Raw genomic sequence first — 25610 nt, 5'->3', positions numbered from 1 at the left:
TTTTTTTTTTTTTTTTTTTTTTTTTTTTTTTTTTTCCGTGTCCGGCAACGGGCAACGGGATCGCAACCCTCGGTGTTGCTCCCGCGCCTCGCTCAACCAGTGAGCGGGAACCGGTCTGTATGTGGGATCCGAACCCTCAGGCGGGAGCGCCGCCGCGCTTCCCAAGCGGCACACTATCCAGTGCGCCACCGGGCCGGCCCGTGGTCTTTTCTTTCTTACATATATCTCTGCTTTCCTCTTTCCTTCCTTTCCACCCAGTTATTAGTGAGAACATAAGGTATTTCTGTTTCTTTTTCTTGCTTAATGCGCTTAACATAAATTTCTCCAGACTCATCCATGTTGCTGCAAATGGCAGAATTTCATTATTTTTTATGGCTGAGTAGTATGCCATTGTGTATGTATACCTCATTTTCCCTATCCAGTCATCTGTCAATGGACACTTAGGTTGGTTCCATATTTTGGTTATTGTAAATATAGCTGCAATGAACATGGAAGTGCAGGTATCCCTTCGACATGATGATTTCCATTCCTTTGGATATATACCCAGTAGTGGGATTGCTGGATCATATGGTAGTTCTATCTATAGTTGTTTAGGAACTTCCATATAGTTTTCCATAACAGCTGTACTAATTTACAGTCCCACCAACAGTGTAGAAGAGTTCCTCTTTCCCCACATCCTCACCAGCATTTGTTACTCTTGGTCTTTTTAATTATGGCCAGTCTAAATGATTTGAGATGATATCTCAATGTGGTTTTCATTTGAATTTTTCTGATGACTAGTGATGCTGAGCATTTTTTCATGTACCTGTTCAGCATTTGTATGTCTTCCTTTGAAAAATGTCTATTCATCGCCTTTGCCCATTTTTTTTATTGGATTATTTGGTTTTTTACTGTATAGTTGAGTTCTTTATATATTCTGGATATTAATCTCTTGTCAGATGTATAGATTGCAGATACATTCTCCCATTCCATAGGTTGTCTCTCCACTCTACGGATTTTTTCCCTTGCAGTACAGAACCTTTTTAGTGTGATATAATCCCATTTGTTTATTTTTTCTTTTGTTGCTTGTGCTTTTGGTGTCTTATTCATAGTCTTTGCACAGTCCTTACTTCCTGGAGTGTTTTCCCTATGTTTTTCTTTAGTAATTTTATGATTTCATGCCTTAGATTTAAGTCTTTAATACATTTTGAGTTGATTTTGGTATATGGTCAGAGGTACAGATTCAGATCATTCTTCTGAATGTGGATGTCCAGTTTCCCAACACCATTTATTGAAGATGCAGTCTTTACTACAATGTATGTTCTTGCTGCCTTTGTCTAAGATCAGTTGGCTGTAAGTATGTGGTTTTATTCCCAAGTTTTCTATTCTGTTCCATTGTTCTGAGTGTCTGTTTTATGTCAGTGCCATTCTGTTTTGGTTATAATAGCTTTGTAATACAATTTGAAGTTGGGTAGCTTTATTTTTTTGTTATTCAGGATTGCTTTGGCTATTCAGGGTCTTTGGTTTTTCCATATGAATGTTAGGATTCCTTTTTCTATTTCTGTGAAGAATGTAATTGGTATTTTGATGGGGATTACATTGAATGTGTAGATTGCTATGGGTAGAATGGATATTTTCACAATGTTAATTCTTCCCATCCAAAGCATGGCATGTCTTTCTACCTTTTTGTGTCCTCATTAATTTCTTTCTGTTCTCATTATAGAGATCTTTCACCTCTTTGGTTAAATTCATTCCTAGGTATTTTATTTTCAGGGCAACTATTGTAACTGGGCTTGCTTCCTTGATTTCTTTTTCTGCTAGTTTCTTTCTGGAGCATAAAAGCACTACTGATTTTGGAGTGTTGATTTTGTATCCTACATTACTGAAATTGTTAATCAGCTCTAAGAGGTTTTTGGCAGAGTGTATAGGTTTTTGTGTATATAAGATCATGTCATCTGAAAATAAGGACAGTTTGACTTCATCTGCTCCCATCTGGATGTCCTTTGTTTCCTTCTCTTGCCTGATTGTTCTGGCTAGTACTTCCAATGCTAAGTTAAATAGGAATAGTGAGAGTGGGCATCCTTGTCTTGTTCCTGTTCTTAAGGAACAAGGCTGATATCAGTGATTGGTTTGTCATAAATGGCTTTTATTGTGTTGAGATAATTTCCTTCCACACATAATTTGCTGAGAGTCTTAGCAATGAAAGATGTTGACTTTTGTCAAATGCATTTTCTGCATCTACTTAGATGATAATCATATAGTTTGTCCTTGGTTTTGTTGATGTGGTATATCACATTTATTGACTTGTGTATGTTGAACCAAACTTGCATCCCTGGGATGAATCCCACTTGATCATATTGTATAATTTTTTGATGTGTTGCTGTTTTCTGGTTGTTAATATTTTGTTGGGAATTTCTATTTTCATCAAGGATATTGGCCTGTACTTTTAATTTTTGTTGTATGTTTATCTGGTTTTGGTATCAGGGTGATGCTGGCTTCATAGAATGAGTTTGGGAGAATGGTTTCTGTTTCAATTTTTTGGAAAAGTTTGAATAGAAGTGGTATTAATTCTTCTTTAAAGGTTTGGTGGAATTCAGCTGTAAAGCCATCCAATCCTGGACTTTTCTTTGTTGGAAGATTGCTGATTATTGCTTCAATCTCATTGCTTCTTAATGGTCTGTTTGGGTTCTCTATTTCTTCTTGGCTCAGTCTTGGTAGTTTGTATGTGTCCTGAAATTTGTCCATTTCCCCCAGGTTTTCATATTTGTTGGTGTACAGTTATTTATAATAATCTCTAATGATTTTTTGTACTTCTGTGTTATTGGTTGCAATGTCTCCTTTTTCATTTCTGATTTGTGTTATTTGGGTCTTCTCTCTTCTTTTTTTGTTAACCTAGCTAATAGTTTGCCTATTTTATCTATCTTCTCAAAAAAAAACCTTTCTGTTTCATTGATATTGTGTACCATTTTGGGGTCTCTATTTCATTTAGTTCGACCCTGATCTGAATTATTTCTTTCCATCTACTACTTTTAGGATTGGATTGTCATTGCTTTTCTTGTTCTTCAAGGCATAGTGTTTTGTATTTTATTTGAGATTTTTCATTTTTTTGATGTAAGTGTTTATTGCAATAAACTTCCTCTTAGTACTGCTTTTAGAGTATCCCACAGATTTTGGTATGATGTATCTTTATTTTCATTAGTTTCAAGAATTTTTTTGATTTCCTGTTTAATTTCTTCTTGGACCAACTGGTCATTCAGGAGTCTATTGTTTAGTTTCCATGCACTTGGGCAGTTTCCAGATTTTTGCTTATTATTGATTTCCAGTTTTAATCTACTGTGGTCTAGAAAAATCCTTGGAATGATTTCAGTTTTTTAAAATTTGCTGAGACTTGATTTGTCACCTAACATGTGGTCTATCCTGAAGAGTGTTCCATGTGCTGATGAGAAGAATGTGCATTCTGTAGTTGTTGGATGATATGTTCTATAAATGTCTGTCAGGTCCAATTTGTCTAGGGTTTAGTTTAAATCCTGTGTTTCTTTGCTGATTCATTGCCTGGAAGATCTGTCCAGTGCTGACAGAGGGGTGTTCAGGTCACCCACTATTATCATATTAGGGTCTATCTCTTTTGTTAGGTCTTTTTTCATTTGCTTTACATATCTTGGTGCTCCAATGTTCAGTTCATACATGTTTATAATTGTCTTCTAACATGATAGATCCCTTTATCATTATATAATGGCCTTCTTTATCTCTTTTTATGGTTTTTGGTTTGAAGTATATTTTATCAGATATTAGAAGAGCTACTCCTGCTCATTTTTTATTTCCATTTGTATTGTAAATCTTTTTCCATCTCTTCACTTTTAGTTTGTGTGTGTCTTTATAGGTAAGGTGGCTCTCTTGAAGACTGCATATAGTTGGATCTAGCTTTTTAATCCAATCAGTTAGTCTGTGTCTTTTGAATGGGGAGTTTAATCCATTAGTGTTTAGGGTTGTTACTGAAAAGTATTGCTTTACTCTTGTCATTATATTGATTTTCTTTAGATGTTTTAGATACCATTTGTTTCTTTCTTCCTCTTTTACTTTTCATCTTCAATGTTAGTTGGATTTTTGAGGTGACGTGATTTACCTTCTTTCTCTTTCTTGTTTGCATTTTTGTTTTAATGGTGGGTTTTGATCCTTCTTGTAAATCCGTGATAGTGATTACTATTTTTCAGACTCCAGATGCAGGACTCTTTTGAGAATTTCTTTTCTTTTTTTTTTTTTTTTTTGTCCTTTTTTGAGACCGGCCGCACCACGCTCAGCCAGTGAGCGCACTGGCCATCCCTATATAGGATCCGAACCTGTGGCGGGAGCGCTGCTGTGCTCCCAGCGCTGCACTCTCCCGAGTGCACCACGGGCTCAGCCCTTTTCAGAATTTCTTGAAGGGCTGGCACTGTGGTAGTGAACTCGCATAATTTTTGTCTAGGAAATACACTATTGTTCCCTCATTTCTGAAGGGCAACCTTGCTGTGCATAGAATTCTTGGCTGGCAATTTTTTTCTTTTATTATCTTGAATATATCATCCCATTTTCTTCTGGCCTGCAAGGTTTCAGTTGCGAAGTCTGCTGTTAGTCTGATGGGGGCCCCCCTGCTTCTGCTGCTTTGTCTTTGAGTTTTGCCAGTTTGACTATAATGTGTCTTGGAGAGGAGTTTTTGGGATTGAATCTGTTTGAGGATCTTTGGGCTTATTGGATCTGAAAGTCTGCATCTCACCCTACACCTGTGAAGTTTTCTGTTATTTCCTTGAGTAGGTTTCCAATGCCTTTTCTTTTCTCCTCCCCTTCTGGAACATCCATGATTTGGATGTTTGTGTGCTTGAGGTTGTCTGCTAGCTCTCTTAGATTTTCTTCATTTTTTAAAAAATTCTTTTTTCCTTTTTTTTGTCTGCCTGGGTTATTTCAAAAAGACCATTTTCGAGATCTGAAATTCTTTCTTTTGCTTGCTCTAGCCTGCTGCTCAAGCTTTCTGTTCTGTTTTTTATTTCATTGAGCAAATCCTTCAGTTCTATGAGTTTGGTTACATTCTTTTTTAAGGCATTAATCTCTTTGTTAATCTCCTCCTTCATATCCTGGATATTTTTTCTTGTATCATTGTGTTTTCTAATTGATTCTTCTCTTATCTCTTTGAGTTTTCTTAAGGTCAGCGCTCAGAATTCCTTTTCAGACATCTCAAGGGTTTCTTGCTCTGTGGGGCCTAGTACTTGAGAATTAGCATATTCCTTCGGTGGTGTCATATCTTCTTGTTTATTTGTACTTCTAGTTTATTTGTTTCTTCTATTACTCTGAAGCATGCTATGAGGGGAAAGATTTCCTCCTCTATTTGTAGGCTCTGCTGGTGACTCTTCTTGTATCAATGCAGTTGATTGTGTGATAGGTTATCTCAGCTCCTATTCAAACATTGGGTGGGCCTCTCCAGGGCTTGGGTATGAGCCAACAGCTGCATCAGGGTCAGAGTGAGTGATGGTACTCACCTGGGTCGCTCCAGGGCTTGGGCAGGCATGGGCCTGCAGTTGCAACAGGGTTGGTGCACAGGACTTGTGCTCACCTGGGTGCCTTCTTGGTTGGTAGGTGGGCCCCTCCAGGGCTTGGGAGGGCAGGGGACTGCAGCTGCATTGGGATCATCACATGAGACTGGCACTCACCTGGATGCCCAATTGATCGGTGGGTGGGCCCCTCAAATGCCATCGTTATTGACTCTTAAATGTTCTAAGAATCATCATGGAAGTTCATAGATTGATCCAAGTTCTGACTTGAGTTGATTCAAAGAACTATCTTCCCATTTTCTTCTTTTCTCTCTTTTTTCTTTTGCTTTTATTCATTTGATGGAGTTCATGAAATAAGTATAAAATAGATTCTAATTACTGTGCATTCTATAAGGAAATTATCGTGTTTAGACCAAACACAAGAGAAAGCTTGATGAAGAGCCAAGGAATCCTAATGAGCAAGACAAAGCCAACAATGAATTGCTAATATGAGCAAATGTAAACATTTTTTGAGCACCTATTGTTTTCCCAGCACTGGGATAAGTTTTTATATGAATTATTTCATGTTACCCTTAATACAACACTATGAGTCAAACACTATGATCATTGCCAATTTACCGTGAAAGAACTGAAATATATGTAGGTTAAATAACTTACCTCAATAAGTAACAGGGGTAACATATGGTAGAGCCAGATCTTAAACCTGATCTGCTGATCTCAGAGTTATAATGCTCTACCACCTCCATCACTAAAACCTACCAAACTTGACTACTCTAAGAGGCTTAAATATCAACTAGTTAATCTGGTCAATGTGTTAATGAAAGAAGGCTAGTTTCATGTATACTGGTCAGAGTTCTTAGGTATAAACAACCAAATCCACTCCACCTAGTTTAAAAAGATATTTAGTGAAATAGTTTGGGTACACTATAAAAATCTCTGGGAGTTCTAGGAATGAGGCTTAGATGCGAAATAGCTAGAAGCAATGATGTGTCAAGGACACATGGCCAGCCATAACTCAGAATGTTTATAGTGGAAAGACTACTGCTGCTGCCTCCTGTTTCATACTTTTAACTTGAACCTGGAGCCATAAATTCTGCCATACTTGTTTTAGAAGAACCAGATGCCTCATCTGCCTTGCTTGACAGAACATCCATCTCCCCAAATGCAGTTTCTGCCATGTATTGCTCACTTATGCCTCCCTGTCTCATGCATGACAATGACCTGGCAGGACCAGGTCATATGCCAGTACTCGCCAAGAAATCTGAAAAATGAACTCTTAGCTTTTCAACCTCCAAAGATAGAAAGACAAGCAAGTGGGAAGATAATTTAGAAGTTGAATGACCTAACCTATGGTATCATTGATACTATGTGACAGAGATTTCACTTTGGACTTCTTTTGACAATAATCTTTTCATGTGTAATCAGTTAGTGAGTGTCCTGGGTATGTCATGTCAGGAAGATTGAACGATAATTTTAAACAGAAATTCTGACTTCCCTCAAACCAGTTTATGGACCTAGACTTAAGAGTTATATTATATACATAGTATTACCCATCCAGTTGCCCAAACAAAAAACCTGGAAGCCATCTTCAATTCACTGCTTCTTTTTCCTTCTTTTCAACTGATTAGTTACCAGGATTCATGACCTCTGCCTCCTAAATCTTTCTCAAAATTATCTATCTTTTCCATCATTACTGATTCTGCATTGGAGTTCCCTTAGAAGTTAGAGAGGCTCACGCACCACAGTCTATTCCCTGTGGTTGGAATGGTATTCATTTTCCAGTCCAGCATGAAAACTCACCCTTCAAAACCCAAGTTAGTAATCACCTTCCTTTACACATTCCCTAATTTACCAGGGTTCCAAAGTTCCCTGGTCATATCTCTAGTATAACATTAATATCATTCTATTTTTGTTTTTGTTTTTGTTTTTAATTTTTATTTTATTTTTTCATTGTACATGTTTATGGGGTACAGTTTCGTGGTTCAATACATGCATATATTGTATAATGATCCACTCAGAATAGTTAGCATACCTATCACCTAAACATGTATCACTTCATTGTGGTTATAAAATTCAAGATTCTCTTTTCTGGCTATCTTGAAATATTCAATGCAATATTATTACCTATTCTCACCCTAAGGTACCAGCACTTATTCTTTCTATCTAATTGTAACTTTGTAACTTTGTTTCATTCTACCAGCTTTTTCCCCACCCTCCATCGTCCCTTTCCCTGCCTCTGGCGGCCACTATTCTACTCACTATTTCTCTCTCTTTTCCCCTCCTTTTAACTTATTTTTCTTAACAGACCTATGAAAATTGTATAAATTTATGGAGTATAATATGATATTTGAGTACAGTCATGCAGTGTGCAATAATCATATCAGGATGCTTAGTATATTCATCACCTCAAACATTTGTCACTTTGTGTTAGGAACATGCAGCATCATCTTGACTAGCTATTCAAAGAGACACAGTTTTTGTTGTTAACTGTAGTCTCCCTATATTACCTTAAAACACTAGACCCCATTCTTCCTATCTCTCTAATATGTTGTATTCACTGACCACCATCTCCACAACCCTTACTTCCCCTTTCCCCCCACCCCCAATCTCTAGTAACCACTATTCTACTCTCTATTAATATGAGATCAAATTTTTAGATTCCACATATGTGTGAGAACATGTGGTATTTCCCTTTCTTTGCCCGGCTTATTTTACTTACAACTTTCTGCAATCTTATCCATTTTGCTGCAAATGCAAGAATTTCATTTATTTTATGACTGACTAGTATTCCATTGTGTATGTATACCACATTGTCTTTATCCAATCATCTGTTGAAGGAAATTTGGGTTGGTTCCAACTCTTGGCTATTGTGAATAGAGCTGCAATAAACATGGGAGTACAGGTATCCCTTCCACTTGTTGATTTCCATTTCTTCGGCTATATACCCAGTAGTGGGATTGCTTGTAGTTGTTTGAGAAAGCTCCATACTGTTTTCTGTAGTGGCTGTACTAATTTACATTCCCACCAACAATGAATAAGAGTTTCCCTTTCTCCTTGAATAAGAGTCTCCCTATTCTCACCAGCATTTGTTATCTTCTGTCTTTTTGATAATAGCCATTGTAACTGGAGTGGAATGATATCTCATTGTAGTTTTGATTTGCATTTCTCTGATGATTAGTGATGTTGAGCATTTTTTCATATGGCTATTGACCATTGGTCTGTTGGTCTTCTTTCAAAAAAATGTGTGTTCAGTTCTTTTGCCTATTTTTTTTAATTGGGTTACTTGTTTTTTTTACTACTGAGTTCTTTGTATATTCTGGATATTAATTACTTGTCAGATGCATAGCTTGCAAATATTTTCTTCCATTCTGCAGGTTGTCTTTTTACTCTGTTAGTTGTTTCCTTTGCTGTGCAGAAACTTTTTAGTTTGATATAATCCCACTTGCTAATTTTTGCTTTTGCTCCCTGTGCTTCTTGAGGTATTATTCATAAAGTCTTTGCCCAGACCTATGTCCCAAAGTGTTTCCCCTACATTTTCTTCTAGAAGTATTATAGTTTCTGGTCTTACATTTAAGTCATTAATCCATTATGAGTTGATTTTGGTATATGGTGAGAAATAGGGGTCTAGTTTCCTTCTTCTGCATATGGATCTCTGATTTTCCCAGCACCATTTATTGAAGAAACTGCCCTTTCCCCAGTGTATGTTCTCGGTTCCTTTGTGAAAAATCAGTTGGCTATAGGTATATAGATTTATTTCTGAATTCCCTATTCTACTCCCTTAGTCTATGTGTCTGTTTTTGTGCCGGTACCATGATGTTTTGATTACTGTCACTTTGTGGTATATTTTGAAGTTAGTGAGTGTGATATCCTCATTTTGTTCTTTTTGCTCAGGATTGCTTTAGCTATTTGGGGTTTCTTCTTGCTCCATATACTTTTTTGAATTGTTTTTTTCTATTTCTGTGAGGTAATGTCACTGATAGTTTACATTGAATCTATAGATCACTTTGGGTAGTATGGTCTCTTTGAAGATATTGATTCTTCCAATCAATGAGCATGTGATGTTGTTACCAGGCTTGGCTTGCCATCTTGCATTAAACAAATGACTCAAAAATTCAGAAGTTGGTGCAAGGATTAGAAGGTTTATTCAGATAACCAGCATCTGGGGGATGACCAGGCTAAAATCATCCCAACTTCTGATACCTGTTCTGGGGTTTATAAAGGGGAAGAGGCAGGAAGATGAGGTAAGGGTCTTCGTTCTAAAGGAAAAAAGAGGGGAAGAGTCTGGGAGCAGCAGATGGTCTGAGTCAAATGTCAGGGTCCCATGATGGATTGGAAACTTCAGTGTCACAGAGTCTGTGGTCAGCTTCAAGTCGTTGATGTTACCTCAAGGTTGGAGTCCTTATCTCCTAGGGAGAGCTCAAGGATAATAACCTTAGTCAAACATCATAAAAATACCTGACTTGGATTTCTGATTAACGTGAATGCAGTTTTCCTTTAAGTAAGAGGAGGAGTTTACAACCAGCTGGGTTGTCTTGCCTCTCTCTTATATCTCCTCTTGTTTGCAGCCAATTAGAGGGGTAAGAAAAAACAAGAAACTTAGTTTCAGTCCTTAATTGTAGGTGCACCCGTTCCGAAGTAAATCAACATAAGAGGTGGTGATTTCATCTCCCAGCAGTCTCTCAATTCTTCTGCAAACCTCAAGGAATTGATAATTATCAGTTTCCAAGTTAACGGTTGACTAAAATGTTCTGCTTGGTCTTAGTTACCCCAAAGATGATTGTTTTTCTGGCTAAGGTCCCTTTCCTTTTCAGTGTGTTTCCATTTTTTTTTTCTTTTTTTCTTTTAATTTCTTTAATCCGTGTTTTATACTTTTCATTGTAGAGGTCTTTCACCTCCTCAGTTAAATTTATTCCTAGATATTTTTGTTGTCCTTGTTGCTATTGTAAATAGGACAGCTTTCTTGAATTCTTTTTACTGCAAGTTCATTATTGGTATATAGAAATGCTACTGATATATTGGTTTTATATCCTGCAACTTTATTGATTTATTTATCAGGTCTAGCAGTTTTTTGGTAGAGTCTGTAAGTTCCTCTATAAACAAAATCACATCAGCTGCAAACAGAGACAACTTGACTTTCTACTTTCCAGTTTCGATTCCCTTTATTTCTTTCTTTTGCCTAATTGCTCTAGCTAAGACCTCTAGTAATATGCTGAATAAAAATGGTGAGAATGAGCATGCATGCCTTGTTCCAGTTCTTAGGGTGAAAGCTTTCAGCTTTTCCCCATTCAGTATGATGTTAGCTGTGGGTTTGTCATATATAGTCTTTATTGTATTAAGATACTTTCTTTCTATACCTAATTTGTTGACTTTCTTTATCATGAAGGGATGTTGAATTTTATCAAACGTTTTTTCTGTGTTTATCAAGATGATCATATTTTTCTTTCATTCTGTTGATGTGGTGTATTGTGTTTATTGATTTGCTTACGTTGAACCATGCTTGCATCGCTGGGATAAATCCCACTTGATCACGGTGTATAATCTTTTTGATTTGCTGGTGTATTTGTTTTGATAAAATTATATTGAGGATCTTTGCATCTGTGTTCGTTAGGGATATTGGACTGTAGTTTTCTTTTTTTGTTGTTGTGTCCTTTCCTGGTTTGGGTGTCAAGGTAATGCTGGCCTCATAGTATGAGTTTAGAAGAATTCCATGCACTTCAATTTTTTGAAATGTTTTAGGAAATGTTTATATTAGTCTTCTTTAAATATTTGGTAGAATTCAGCAGTAATGTCATCTGGACCTGGAAACTTGTCTGGAGACTTTTTATTACTGGTTTGGAGACGTTTTATTACTGATTCTATCTTGTTACTTGTTATTGATCTATTTAGGTTTTCTGTTTCTTCTTGGTTCAGTCTTGGTAGACCATAGTCATACAAAAATATATCCATTTCCTCTAGGTTTTATATTTATTAGTGTATCATTGTTCATAATAGTCTCTGATGATCCTTTGTATTTTGGTGTTATCTGTTGTAATGTCTACATTTGCATTTCTAATTTTATTTACTTGGGTCTTTTCTGTTTTTTTCTTAGTCTGGCTAATGATTTGTAGATTTTGTTTATCTTTCAAAGAATCATCTTTTTGTTTGATTGATTATTTTGCATTTTTTTGTGTGTGTGTATGTATGGCTGGCAAGTACAGAGATCTAAACCCTTGACCTCGGTGTTACAACACCATACTCCAATCAACTGAACTGACAAGCCACTTGCATTGTATTTTTTAATCTATTTTTTATTGCATGTAGTTTTTCAAATTTTTATTGAATCAACATTAATTATACATATTTTGGGGGTTCAACATTGAGATATGTTGATCAAATCAATATTCCTGGCATATATATTGTTACAAATCCTAATTATTCCTCATGCCCCTTGTCCAGTCTCTCCCCATGCCCCTCTCCCTCCCCCCTCCCCACTCTAATTACCCTAGATTTCTTCTCTCCTTCTGAAAGAATAATGGTTATTCTGTTGATTTGTTGCCTAGATGATCTGTCCAATGAGAGGTGTGGTCAAGTGCTCCAATATTATCATGGAACAGATGCTTGTTCTGTCACTCTGAAATTGGCTTTGTGGAGAGAGACATCATTTTCTTTTCTTTGGTCTCTGCTGGTGACTGTCCTTCTGTCAATGCACTCCAGTGGCTAACAGATCAACTGCATGGTGGTTCTGGTGTCTAGCAACTTTTGCAGCAGCCATGGTTATTGTGGTGGCTGTGGAGGGTAACCCACATGGAAGTGATGTTTTTGGCATGCTACTTTGCACTGGTGGTATACATGGTCAAGGGGAGTGTCTCGTCCCTGGCTCCATACCTCAGGACCCTGGGCAGGCCCCAAGGCACTGGTGCAGTGTGCCTGGTTGTGGGAGGGGGGGTCTGGTCCTCAGCTCCATACCTCAGGTCCCCGGGCAGGCCCTGAGGCACTGGTGTGGTGTGCCTGGTTGTGGGAGGGGAGTTTGATCCCTTTTTCCATGCTTCAAGTCCCTTGGTGGACCCAAAGTACTAGCATGGTGTGCCTGGTTATGGGAGGGGCATCTGGTCCTCGGCTCCATGTCTCATGTACCCTGGCGGGCCCCAAGGTGCTGGTTGTGTGCCTGGGCTGGAACTAATTTTTTGTCTTTTGCTTACTTCTAAAATGGGGGAACTTCCTGTGGGAACCAGTACTTGGCTCTGTGGTTGAGCTAAATTGCTGCTTTGCTGCTGTTTCCCTAGGGAAGGCTTTTTGTGCAGTGTAGGGTTTAATGGTTGACCTTATAGGTACTTCTGGCTCTCCAGAGACTTGATGCACCTGGGTTGTGTAGAAACTCGGATCTGGGTCTGAGTTTTTTCATCAAACTGCACCCTATGCAATTCTGCATTCCCAACCAGTCCCCTCTGAGTCGTCTTGTGCTGATTGGGGGGGCAGGTCAGCTGTCCTTGCTGTGTCTCAGTGTTCTCCTGGTGGGCCTGTCTCCCCCACTTCCCATGCTCCAAACACTTCCCATGAGACGGGCCCTGGGCCAGTCCCTTGTGATGACTCATCAGCCTCTGAAAGGCTCCCTTTTTTCAATTATTCTGGCTCCTTGTTCCTGTGTGGGTCCACAGGAACCCAATAAGTGGTCTTGCTGTCCTGGGGGCCAGCAAGGCCCTCTTCTCCCCTGCTGCCTTCAAACAACTCCATCCAAAGGGCATAGCTGCGGCTACTGCCAGCTCCTGCTCCATGTGCTCAGTGGTTCAGCCTTAAAGTGGACATGGCACAAAATGCTCGGAGCAGTTTTTTCTTTCTCTCATCATGGTTTCTACCACCTTCATGAACTCTGTAGGTCTCTCCTCCTATTCCCATGAGCTCCAGCGGCCCCAGCTTGGGTGATGTTACATTTTTATCATTGTAAATTGGTTGATTTGTGGGAGAGTGATGCTGGGAACTGTCTCTTCTGCCCTCTTGACCAGAACTCCTTGCATTGTATTTTTAGTTTCAAATTCATTTATTTCTGCTGTGATTTTCATTGTTTCTTTTCTTGTACTTATTTTGGGTCTAGCTTGTTCTTGCTTTTCTAGTTCCTTGGGGTGCATTGTTAAACTGTTTATTTGAGGGCCAGCCCGGTGGCGCACTGGATAGTGCGCCGCTTGGGAAGCGTGGCGGCGCTCCCGCCCGAGGGTTCGGATCCCACATACAGACCGGTTCCCGCTCGCTGGCTGAGCGAGGCGCGGGAGCGACACCAAGGGTTGCGGTCCCATTGCCGGTCCCCGGTCCAGTGTGGGGGCAACACTGAGGGTTGTGATCCGTTGCCGGACACGGAAAAAGACAAAAAAGACAAAAAAAAAAAAAACTGTTTATTTGAAATCTTTCTATTTTTTTTCTTGATTTAGGCATTTACTGCTATAAACTTTCCTCTCAATACTGCCTTGGCTATAAACCATAGGTTTTGGTAAATTGTGTTTCTGTCTTCATTAGTTTCAAGAAACTTTTTGATTTCCTTCTTAGTCTCTTCTTTGAACCGTTTGTTGTTCACGAGCATGCTGTTTAGTTTCCATGGATTTGTGTAGTTTCACAAGTTCCTCTTGTTATTGATAATATCTAGTTTTATTCCATTATGGTCAGAAAAAGTATATGATATCATTCTGATTTTTTGAACTTCTTGAGACTTATTTTGTGACCCAACATATGGTCAATCCTAGAGAATGTTCCTTGTGCTGATGAAAAGAATGTGTTCTGCATTGTTGGATAAAATGCTCTATGTATGTCTGTTAGGTCCATCTGGTCTATGGTGCCATTTAAACCTGATGGTTCTTTGTTGATCTCTCTCAATGATTTGTCCAATGCTGTGAGTAGGGTGTTAAAATCCCCAACAATTATTGTGTTGGTGTCTATCTCTCCCTTTAAATTTGATAATATTTGCTTTGTATATCTGTGTGCTCTGGTGTTGAGTGCATATATATTTAGAATTGTTATATCCTCTTGCTGTATTGATCCCTTTATCATTATATAACCCCCTTCCTCATCTCCTAACAAATTTTGATATAAAATCTGCTTTATCTGACATAAGTATAGCTACTCCTGCTTGCTGTCATTTTCAATTTGTATAGAATATCTTTTTCCATCATTTCATTTTCAGTCTATGTGTGTCTTTGTAGGTAAGGTATGTTTCTTTTAGGCAGCATAAGGATGGTCATGTTTTTTATCCATTCGACCCATCTATGTCTTTTAATTGGAACATTTAATCCATTTATATTCAAGGCTATTATTGATATGTGAGGTCTTACTCCTGTCATTTTTTTCCAGTTGTTTTGTGTATCCTTTGTTCTTTTTTTCCTCTCATTTTTTTCCTTGCAGTTTGTTGGTTTTCTCTATTGATAAGGTTTGATTCTTCTTTTGCTAATTTATGTGCCTTCTCTACCAGTATGTTTTATATTTTCAGGTGTTTTCATGACAGTTGTTCTCATTCTTTCTCTTCTGGATGTAGGACTACCCTAAGCATTCCTTGTAAGACTGGTCTGGTGGTGATGAATTCCCTTAATTTTTGCTTGTCTGAGAAAGATATTATTTCTTCGTTTCTGAAAGATAGATTTGCTGAAAGACAGACATACCATCCCATTCTCTCCTGGCCTTTTAGGTTTCTGCTGATAAATCTACTGATAGTCTAATGAGATTTCCCTGTAAGTGACTTGATGTTCTTCTATTGCTGTTTTTACACTTCTCTCTTTGTCTTTAACTTCGGACAGTTTGACTACAATGTGTCTTACAGATGACCTATTAGAATTGAATCTATTTGTGGACCTTTAGGCTTACTGGATTTGGATGTTCACATCTTTCCCAAGATTAAGGAAGTTTTCAGCTATCATTTCTTCAAATATACTTTCAATATCTTTTTATTTTCTTCTCCTTCTGGAATACCTATAATTCAAATATTTGTTCATCTAATAGTATCCCATAGATCTTGTGAGCTTTGTTCATTCTTTTTATTCTTTTTTCTTTCTTTTTTCCCTATCTTCCTGTGTTACTTCAAAAGTGCAATCATCAGGATCAGAAATTCTTTCTTCTGCTTGATCTAGTCTGTTGAGACTCTCAGATGTATTTTTTATTTCATTCAATGAATTCTTCAATTCCAATATTTCTCCTTGATTTTTTTAAAATGATATGTATCTCTTTGTTGAATTTCTCATTCAGATCATGAATTGTTTTTCTGATTTCATTGAACTGTTTGTCTGTATTATCTTGCCTCTCACTGAGTTTCCTTAAGATCATTAACTTTTTCTGGCAAGTTGGAAATTTCTGATTCTTTGGCATCAGTTAGTGGAACATTAGTGTGTTCTTTCATGGTGTCACATTACCTTATATTTTTTAGGTTTTTAGTTTCCTTGCATTGATATCTGTGCATCTGGTGGAACAGTCACCTTTTTGAGTGCTGTAGAGTGGCTTGTGCAGGAATAGACTTTCACCTGCAAATATATCTTAGGGTGCTGATTGGGTACATTGCAATGGCTCTGTTCTGGATGGACACAGTGTAGTTTCTTTAGCTGTAATATACTTTTACTATGTCTGTGAGTGACTTGGAGGTTTGTGGTGGCAGTGGCACAGCTTTTCTGGGGGAGGGATCACTGGATTGGTTCACAGGCTGGGGGTGTGCACATGTACCCTGTGGATAAGTCATCTCAGGAGCTGACTCACTGGGGATGAGGTTGCTGGATTGATTCTCAGGCTGGGATTGTGGGTGTATGGCATATCAAGGTCTCTGGGACTGGCTTACCAGTAAGGTCACCATTCTGCTTCTCTGCCCATGGGTGGGCCTGCTAGAGGTACATCAGCCAAACTGTTTCTCACTTGGATGCATGTGTGTGTGATGGCTCAAACAGTCAGTGGCAGGTCTTCCAGGAGCATGAAAGCTGAGCTGTTTCTCTGAGCCAGAGGCATGGGTTCACTTTGGCTCAGTTAGCTGAATATAGGTCTGCCAGTGGCCTTTCTGCTGTGCCAATTCTTGGGGCCCAATGCTAAGTCATGCTTCCCTCTGGAGTTGAGGAGCTGGACTGCAAAGGGCAGAACTGCTGAGCTGCTTCTCAGTAAGTGGACAAGGCCGCTAGGAGAGGCTGCAGTGAGGGAACTCATTCAACCACTTCTTGGGCTGTGGGTAGAACCATTAGGCAGCCTGCAGTGAAGTGATCCATCCAGCTGTTTCTGAGTGGTGGGTGGGGCCACTAGGCAGGCCTGCAGTGAGGAGGCCCATGCAGCCACTTCTGAGACTGTTGGCAAGGCTGTTAGGTAGGACTGTTCAGGACAGAACCACCCAATTGCATCTCTGCTTCTCTGGGAGGGGTAGAAGCACATTATTTCCACTGGCCCAAGTGTGTATTCATTAGAGTAGAGACCCATTGGCTGTTTTTCTGGCTTAGGGGTCAGGCACACACAACTCAGTCAGCTGGCAGGCCTGGGGGGTTGGAGGAATGGAGAGTAGACCAGCTGAGAAGAGTCTGCCTGTCTGATCTCTGGCCAGGGACATGGGAGTGCATCAGTTCTGCAGGACTAAGATTGGCTTCCTAGACTGCAGAACTAGAGTCACATCCACTGTGAGCCCAGGCTTCAAGCACCAGGATGAGGGTGTTGTAGTCTCCTGTGAGTGTGCTAGGAGGAGGGTAGAGCCTTAAGGCTGAGGAAGCATCATGGCTCCTGGCCCCAGGGCAGAGTGAGTTCTCAGCATCAGCTTGGGTCACAAGGGTGGGAGGTGGGAAGTGCACAGTTTGTGCTAGTGTTATAGAGCAATGCAGGGCATGTATTCTAGGCTGCTCCCCACACTGGGCTCCAGGCTTGTCCTGCAAAAGGATATGTGGGCCTCTCTGGTGAGGGTGAGAGTTGGTGTGGGTAGTCTGACCACCTTTTCACTGCAAGAGAAAATTCTTCCTGTACTGATTCTGGTATTGGAGACATGGTAGTGGGGCTGCGTGCCTCTGTCTCCTCTCTATGCCACCATCGCGGGCTTTTGTGCTTCACAAGGATCTCAACAGTTTCCTTTTGCACTCCTATGCTCTTCCACCAATGTTCCCATCAACATTTAAGTGGTCTGTTAGTTTTCCTTTGGGAGGAATGCTCCCCGGGTACCTCTAGTCTGCCTTCTTGCCCCACCTTTCATCATCCTATTTTTGTTGTTGTTGTTGTTGTTCATGAGTCTGTCTCTCCCCTCTACGTTCCAAGTTCTTATTGGGAAAAAAAAATCATCTTCTTCCTGGCTGTATCCATGGCACCCAGCCTTCTGCCATATACGTAATAAACAACAGACATCTACTGAGTCTAAATGGAACTCCAAATAGGGGATATGATCTTATCCATACTCTGATATTAATTTACCATTCTGTGGCAGGGTTATATTACTAGTTCATTTTCACTGCTGCCATTATTAGATTCCACCATTCTACTTTTTATATTTTTAATCGTGGATAAAATACACACAACATAAAATTAACCATCTTGTATTAGTCCATTTCTGTTGCTTATAACAAAATTCCCAGAACTGGGTGATTTGCCACTCCTTACTAGAATGAAAACACTATGAGGTCCATAGACTTTGTCTAATTTGCTTAATGCTACATTCCTAGCACTTAGAACAGTGCATAACACATAGTAGATATTAAAAACAAATATTCGCTGGGCTGATACATGATTTAATGTGCCATTTACCAAGTCATTATGCCTTTGAAAGATTCATTCATTTAACAAATGATTACAGAATATTAATTATCTGTCATTTACTGTGTCCTGGTTTTCCTCAAATTATGTCATACGATATCCTCTTGGGTGGGACTAAGAAAATTATTGAGTGCAAGAGAATGAATTCATGTTCTTGAATACCCCTTCTGTGATTATTATTCAGTCCTGTCTGGAAAGAAATGAAATCCAGGTAAAAAGAGTTAAACGAATGTAGGAAGAGTACATAGAACAGAGTCAGGTACATAGTAGATGCTCAATGAAAGTGAATTGCTGCATTTTCTTCCCTTGTTAAGCACCATTTTTTAAGTAATTAAATTTTCTAAAGCCTTCCAAAGTTATTGCATTGTTATATTATTTAAATATAATGTAACAGTTGCTGAAAACTTTAGTTTGCCATTATGAATATACATAAGGAAGCACCATTGTGTTGCAAAGGACAGAAAACAAACAAATTAGGGCATTTACTAAAAGCATATAGGGGTATTATGTGAATCTTGAAAACAGAAAATAACAGTGGTAGAATAGGAACCTGAAATTAAGAAGTCAAGAACTTGTAACATCCTCTTCATCTTTTCCAGTCCACATGGCATCTTTTTTCTGCTTCTCTTGATTTTTTATTCTTAAGTCTCTTTTATTCTGTCTGTTATCTGTGCTTCCCTACATGAGCAATAAATGTTAGGTAAGGGAAACTGGTATGGAAACCAGAATTAAAAGAATTAACTAGACAGAGAGGGAAGCCAAAAGAAAAAAAATGAAAAGATATAGGAGAGAGTTGTTTGGATAGAGAAGATTATCAGGAAAGTAAAGCAGGGATATAATTGTTGGTATGAGAGAGAGAATTTAATAGTATGGAAAGAACATGGGTTTTTAAATCATTTTATTTATTTAATAAATACTTAAATAGCACTTGCTATGCATTATTCTAAGTATTTTACATATATTAACTTATAGAGTTTTCATAACAACCCTATGAGAAAATTATTATTATATCATCAATATTATATTATCAGCCCCATTTTACAGGTGAAGAAACTGAGCACAGAGAGGTAGAGTCCATTTCTTTAAAGTTAGAAAGTGACAGAGACAGTATTCAAAGTTAAAAGTCTGTGCTTTTAACCATTATACTGTGCTGCCCCATTGAAGATCTTATTTAAAATCCTACCTCCTCCATTTTTAACTGAATGATCTTGGGCAAGTTAATCTTTCTGAGCCTAAATTTTCTCATAGAGAAAAGAGAAATTATCACTCATCCAAAAAATATTTATCAATCACTTATTAGGTGCTAGTTACTCTGCTAAGAGATAGATATTCAACAGTGAGCAAATAGACGTGGCCTTTGTCTTAGTGGAATTCAGAACCCAGTAGGATAAGAGGGCTGTGAAGATTTGAGAGATGATGAATGTAAGGAGTCTACAATAGTGCTTGGCATATTTCAGGAGCTCAATAAATATTATTGTTGAAGAAAAGAACTTGGAATGTGTGTCCTTTCAGATTGACAAAGACAGAAGTGTGCGTGGAAGAACTCATAAGGAGTTTAGTAAATAAAGGAGCCATTTGACCCAATTGACCATAGTTAAAACATGAGAAGTAAACATCATCAATAGGTTCTTCTTATCAGTATACGAAAGTACTTTCATTTCAATGCCTAAGATAATTCAAAATTATTTAGAAATTTTATACTAGGTATAATACATATATCAATATTGCACAAAAACAAAAATACTACTAATAAGAACACCAACATGTTAAAAGTTATTATCTTTAGCAAGTGATGGGGATATGCACTTTTATTTCTTTGATCTACTTGTCTATATTTTGCTGTTGCTGCTGCTGCTACAGCAACAACTTCTTTTCTAAATCTACCCACTATTCAAGGCCTGGCTTCTCTTCAAAGTCTTCCCTAACTATACCAATTTGCATCATCCCTCTCCATATCTAAGCTTCTAAAACATTTGCAATATGCATCATGCAGGTAAGAATATAATTCAAGAGTCTTGTCTCCCCAACTAGAAATGTGAGCTCCTTATATGCAGGTACCATTTCTCCTAATTACATGTTCCCCCCTCCACCCTGGGTGCTTAGCTCAGTGCTGCGTATATAACAGGTACTTAAAACATAAATCAACATGTATGTATGCATATAAATGCTCAAAATCAGGAGGCCTTAGGAAAATCACCTCTCCTCTACTCGGGGCTTCAATATCCTCAGTCAATTTTATGTATTTTTTTCTCATCTGTGAACTTAAAAAATAGAAAAAGATTGGTAATCCCTCAAACTTTTAAAATATTAGGATCCTTTTTCACATCATATTACCTGTCCTCTCAGTATCCATTAGATGAAAAGAAGACATGACAAAATGTTTAAATAAATTTAGTAATATTTTCAAACGAAATAATGTTTTATAAGTGCTGATAGCATCTACCAGCAGATAATCTTGAGGTGCTCAAAAGGTATAGCCTGCAGGTTAAAAATCATTAATGTGTACTCTATCCTTCCCCTCTACCTATCAACTCACTGAGTTACTAACTGATAATTCATTTTGTTGATTTAGGCCTTGACAGGATCCTATGGGGTCATATCTTTGGACATAGGTTTCTAAAAAGCAGGAGTATATATCCTGAATATTTTAAGCATGTTCTCCTGTGATATTTCAAGCTCTACCAAGTAACTTCCCTAGGGCTCTTCATTGGGCTATTTATGAAGGCATTTTGGAAGACAAGAAAGAAAAAGTCATTTTTCTGATAATTCCCTAAGATAAACAAAGGGGATTAGAGATGTGTTTGTCTATCTAGCCTAGTGGATCCAGGAAAAAGGAAGCAAAAGGCCTGAATCTCCTCTGTGACTAGCCTGAGGTAGGTGGAAACACATTTTCCATTCTGTAGGTGAATAAATATTAGATTCTCTCCTTTAATCAGCTATAGGCGCAAAAATCTCCTTGACCCACCTTTACTTGAATTCAGGGCTTCTTCAAGGGTAGTGCCTGAACCAGCAACATCAGCATCACCTGGGGACTTGTTAGTAGTTCCCTAATGAATCAGAAACTCTGGAGCTGATGTTCAGCAATCTGTTTTAACAAGCCTTCTAGGTGATGCCTAGAGAACTACCAATCTAATCCAAGTCCTTTTCCACAAGTGAAATCTCTGAGAAGGGTATGCTAGAAGCCAGTCTTCTTGTAAACAAAAAGTGAAAAAGAGTAAATGTATAAAACCTAAGTTCATAAAAGGCAAGCATAGAAAGATAATGAGTTGCTTTTCTAAAGTTTGCTTTGCTTAATGTTATCAGAGCATTTTTTTTTTTTTTTTTTTTTTGCACAACTTGTTAGATCTGGGTCAATGTTATCTTGCTGTGGATGTCATTTAAAATGATCATTATACCTGCTTCCTCACCATGAGCCTTTAATTATCTACTAATGAGGCTGAATTTGAGAATTATTTTTATAGATGTCTAGAATTTCTTGATTCTGATTGATCTTTACTTTCTTCAGAAACATTAAAACATTTAAAGGGTAGTTTGTCTATCATCCCTATATTCTGGATAATAACAAGTTATCTTGGTGGTCACCATTTTCAAAATAATATGTTGCAACTTGGTAACTATTGAGCATAAAGGCCAAGATCTCGCAGGACAAAATTGGAAACAGAAAGGACAGGCATCTGAATGGGACAGAATAGCTACGTAAGTGATCATTCCATTAGGAGAAAGTGCAACATTCTTGAAAGCTCTCCCTTTGGTTTTGGCTTTTTTTTTTTTTTTTCAGGATAATTAGGACATTTGGTTAAAATAACATTTGAAAGAACTTAGAAAGTATAAAGCACTACACAAGCAATACTATTACAAATAACAGGTAACATTAATCGGATAACTTTCTGTGCTAGGCACTACGCTAAACACTCTATATACAATCTCTCACAATCTCTCAGCAATTCTTCATGGTAGGTATTATTATCTTCATTTTACGAATGAGGTTAGGTAACTTGCCCAAGGCCATATAATTAATAAATGTAGAAGTGAACTATGAACTAATATCAGTCATATTTCAAATCCCATGATGCTAAACCACTATACTGACTCAGTGTCACTTTCTCTGTATCTACATGTATTTATTTAGATAAACTTCAAATGTAGTACATTCTCATTGTAGAAATTTAAACATGAAATAAGTATTTAAAACAAACAGTAAAACCCCCTTCACCATCATCCAACTGCAATCCTACTTTTATTCATATTTGAAGTGAGCAAAATTCTGTATCAACAGGAGTATCTTCCTACTAAAAGTCAAGCAAAAATATTCTGAATATATATATTCAAATAGCTCCCGTATAAAACAGGTCTGCTGTAATCGTAATAAATGAAATAGTTATTACATTTTTAAACATGATTCAGTAAAATGCAGCTTATTTTTTAAGGCAAACATTTGGGCTATTAAGATGGTACCAACTGAACTTGTTACTTGTAAAACAAATGCTTTAATTAGTTGGTCTGTCAGTGTGGACACAGCCTAATATCTCTGTCTTCTGTCTTCTTATTCAGTCATGATTCCTCCCCTGTCAGCTCTATCATGTGATAAATTAGTCAGAAGCTTGGCAATCCATCCAGATTTGCTTCATTCTCCAGCAGGGCAGGTGTATTTATTTAACAACTCTTTGGCAGAGGCACAGATTTTCTTTTCTTTTCTTTTTTTTTTTTTTGACTGCTGAAAAAAGAATGCTTATTCTACAACTGTCTTTAACGAATGTTGACTTGATCCTAAGTTGAAGTCGTCTCACTGTATCGCCAAATACCATATGTCAACCTGAACAATCTATTTCCATACCACTACACTGATATTGCCCACTAGGACTTATAGTAACATAGCAGAGAATGAATTGAATGAAACACTGCCTTCTTTCTTCTTCACTCTTTGGGCAATTCCTGCTCAGCAAGTTCCAAACTGGCCCAGTGATATTTAATTGTCCTTTGATGCTTTTCTCTGCCAATTAGAAGAGAAAGGTAACATGCTGCCATCATCAGCATTTTACTGCAACCAACAAAATGCACTACAGTAAATGACTGCCCAGACTCACAAATGCTGGAACCTGAGCCTTCACTCTTCCCACTCAGCTTTAGTGCCCAGTTTTCCAACAATTGCTCCAAAATCCAAAATGCTGTCATTGAATAATTTTATTGCCATGCGATTCAGAGCTTTTGGGTGATCCCAGCTTGATCCCTCTTTGTCCAGAGGTGATAGAGCTCTGACTAATTCCCAGGGGAGTTGATATTTTGGCCAGGAATTGCCTGAGCATATATTCACCTGTCCATGCCATTTGCTATGGCTGCATCAGAACTGCTCTATTCCAGTGTGAAGAGTGGCAGTCCCAGAATCCTAGAATAAAAACCTACCAGCCTGGGTACTAGCACGGGAATTAGAGACAGCTCTATCTTACCAAGATCTCTACAGATATTTAAGACAGAATGGGCTCCTTAGTATAAATGGAGAAAAGGAGATGCTTACATCATGCTTGCTATGTAGTCCACTAAAAGGATCGAAAAAAGTACAAATCAGTCTCCTAAGAAAGACTGAATTTTTCAGACTCCAAGAGTAGAGAAGGAAGTCAGGCACTCCATACATTAGGCTTTCTAAGGACTCATTGTCTCCTTAGTCTCTTCCCATTCCCACCATGATCCCTTCTGGTGATAGACACTCTTCCTTTTACACTGCAAAATTGCTATATCCATCTTAAAGAAACCAGATCTAAATATTAATTGAAATTAAACTAGGTATACATATGTAGTATGCTACAATAGACTCGATGGAATAAGATAGAAGTCAGAGATAATATTTGAATAGAGTCTTTTAATCTGTATAAAATATTAAATAATCATACTTCCACAAGGTAAAGCTGAAGAGGATAGATGTGACTTCAGCATTTCAGATGTACACAGATGCTCCAAACATGAGAAGGAAAACAAAACAAGACTTTCTTGACCACTTTTGTGAGCTGACGAAAGTTGCATAATGGTTTTTGGAGCACCAACCAGGGAGTCCCAGGCAGCCTGCCACTCAAAGTTTAGGGAAAGATGCCATCTGTATTTAAGTGCTGGCTCCTCTGTGAGTACCTGCCACAACTTCTGCTTTTACATGACTCACACTGTTAAGACAAGACTGAGGTAAGAAAAACCCCAATGTCAGTGATAGGGAAGTTATCAATAAATGGGTGGCCTTGAGAACTGTCTCTACTGCTGTTCCTTGCTACAATCAGCTAGGGAAGGGGAAAGGTGACAAATCCCTGTTTCAAAAGATGCTCTGCTTACATCCAGAACAATTCTAGGAACATGTCTCACTAATACCAAAAGCAACATTGCCTGTTGAGAACAAAGGGACTTTATTGTTAGCCATTACCGCAGGTGTGGCTGTCTGCCGGTACCAGTAAAGTGAATTATAGGTGTGGTCAATAAAGTCAGGAAAAGACAGAGAAGGCTAGGAGAAGGAGCAAAACAGCAGTGGCAGGTGAATGACCATTTGTTCCACTACTGACGTGGAGGCAGAAAGAAAGATACTGAGCAGCCATTCTACAAAATGGGTGGTTTAGGGCAAGATTTTAAGCCATTTTAGCCACAGTTTATGATGAAAAAAGAATAGATTATCCTGCCGTATTCAAATAGTGCTGTTATAAAGATCATTTATGGTCCTCCGTGAAAATAGTGCCCCTGAAAACATAAGGTACTTTTGTTCTTTCTGGAATTCGTGAAGTTGTACTTTCACCTATTTCTGTAATTATAAAGGAAGCAAACAGGTAATTCTGATGTAGGTCTTCTCTCCTTTCCCACATTCCCCACATATACACAGACACACGTGTACACACACACACACACACACACACACACACACACACACAGAGAGAAACATGCCTAGGGTGAAAGTAATTACTAGATACAAAAACCACAAACTTTGCAGAGGCACGCAATGCCCAAGTTTGGTTCTGGCACCATCTATTCACTTGCTATCTTTTGTGCTGTGTTTTTACTATAACTGTGTGCAGTCTAAAGGTGACTGAGAATTAATTTGAGGTTGTTGGTTCATTTATTTGGGAAGCGTAGATCCAAGAGAAGCCCAAGAAAGAGAAATGAAAACATGGATATGTAATCTCTTAAGAAAAAAATATTTCCACAAATATTTCATCTGGATCCCTGCTTTTGCCTTGACACTCCATGTGTCCTTCCTTAATGACCTTCACGCTCTCGATATCTGTACAAGATCTGGACAGAGGGTCCAGAAAGCCTATCTGCACACTGGATGAGGAACCATTGGATGCAATTTTCACGTGACTGACACATTTCTTTTTCTTTCTCTCTCAAAAAAATTAAATGATTGCAAGTGGCAGAGTCAGTAGTGTAAACACAATTATT

Source organism: Galeopterus variegatus, unplaced genomic scaffold (genome assembly GCF_000696425.1).
Source record: "Galeopterus variegatus unplaced genomic scaffold, G_variegatus-3.0.2 Scaffold56, whole genome shotgun sequence".
Lineage (NCBI taxonomy): Eukaryota > Metazoa > Chordata > Mammalia > Dermoptera > Cynocephalidae > Galeopterus > Galeopterus variegatus.
The sequence above is the reverse complement of the archived record's forward strand: the minus strand, read 5'-3'. Positions refer to the sequence as shown.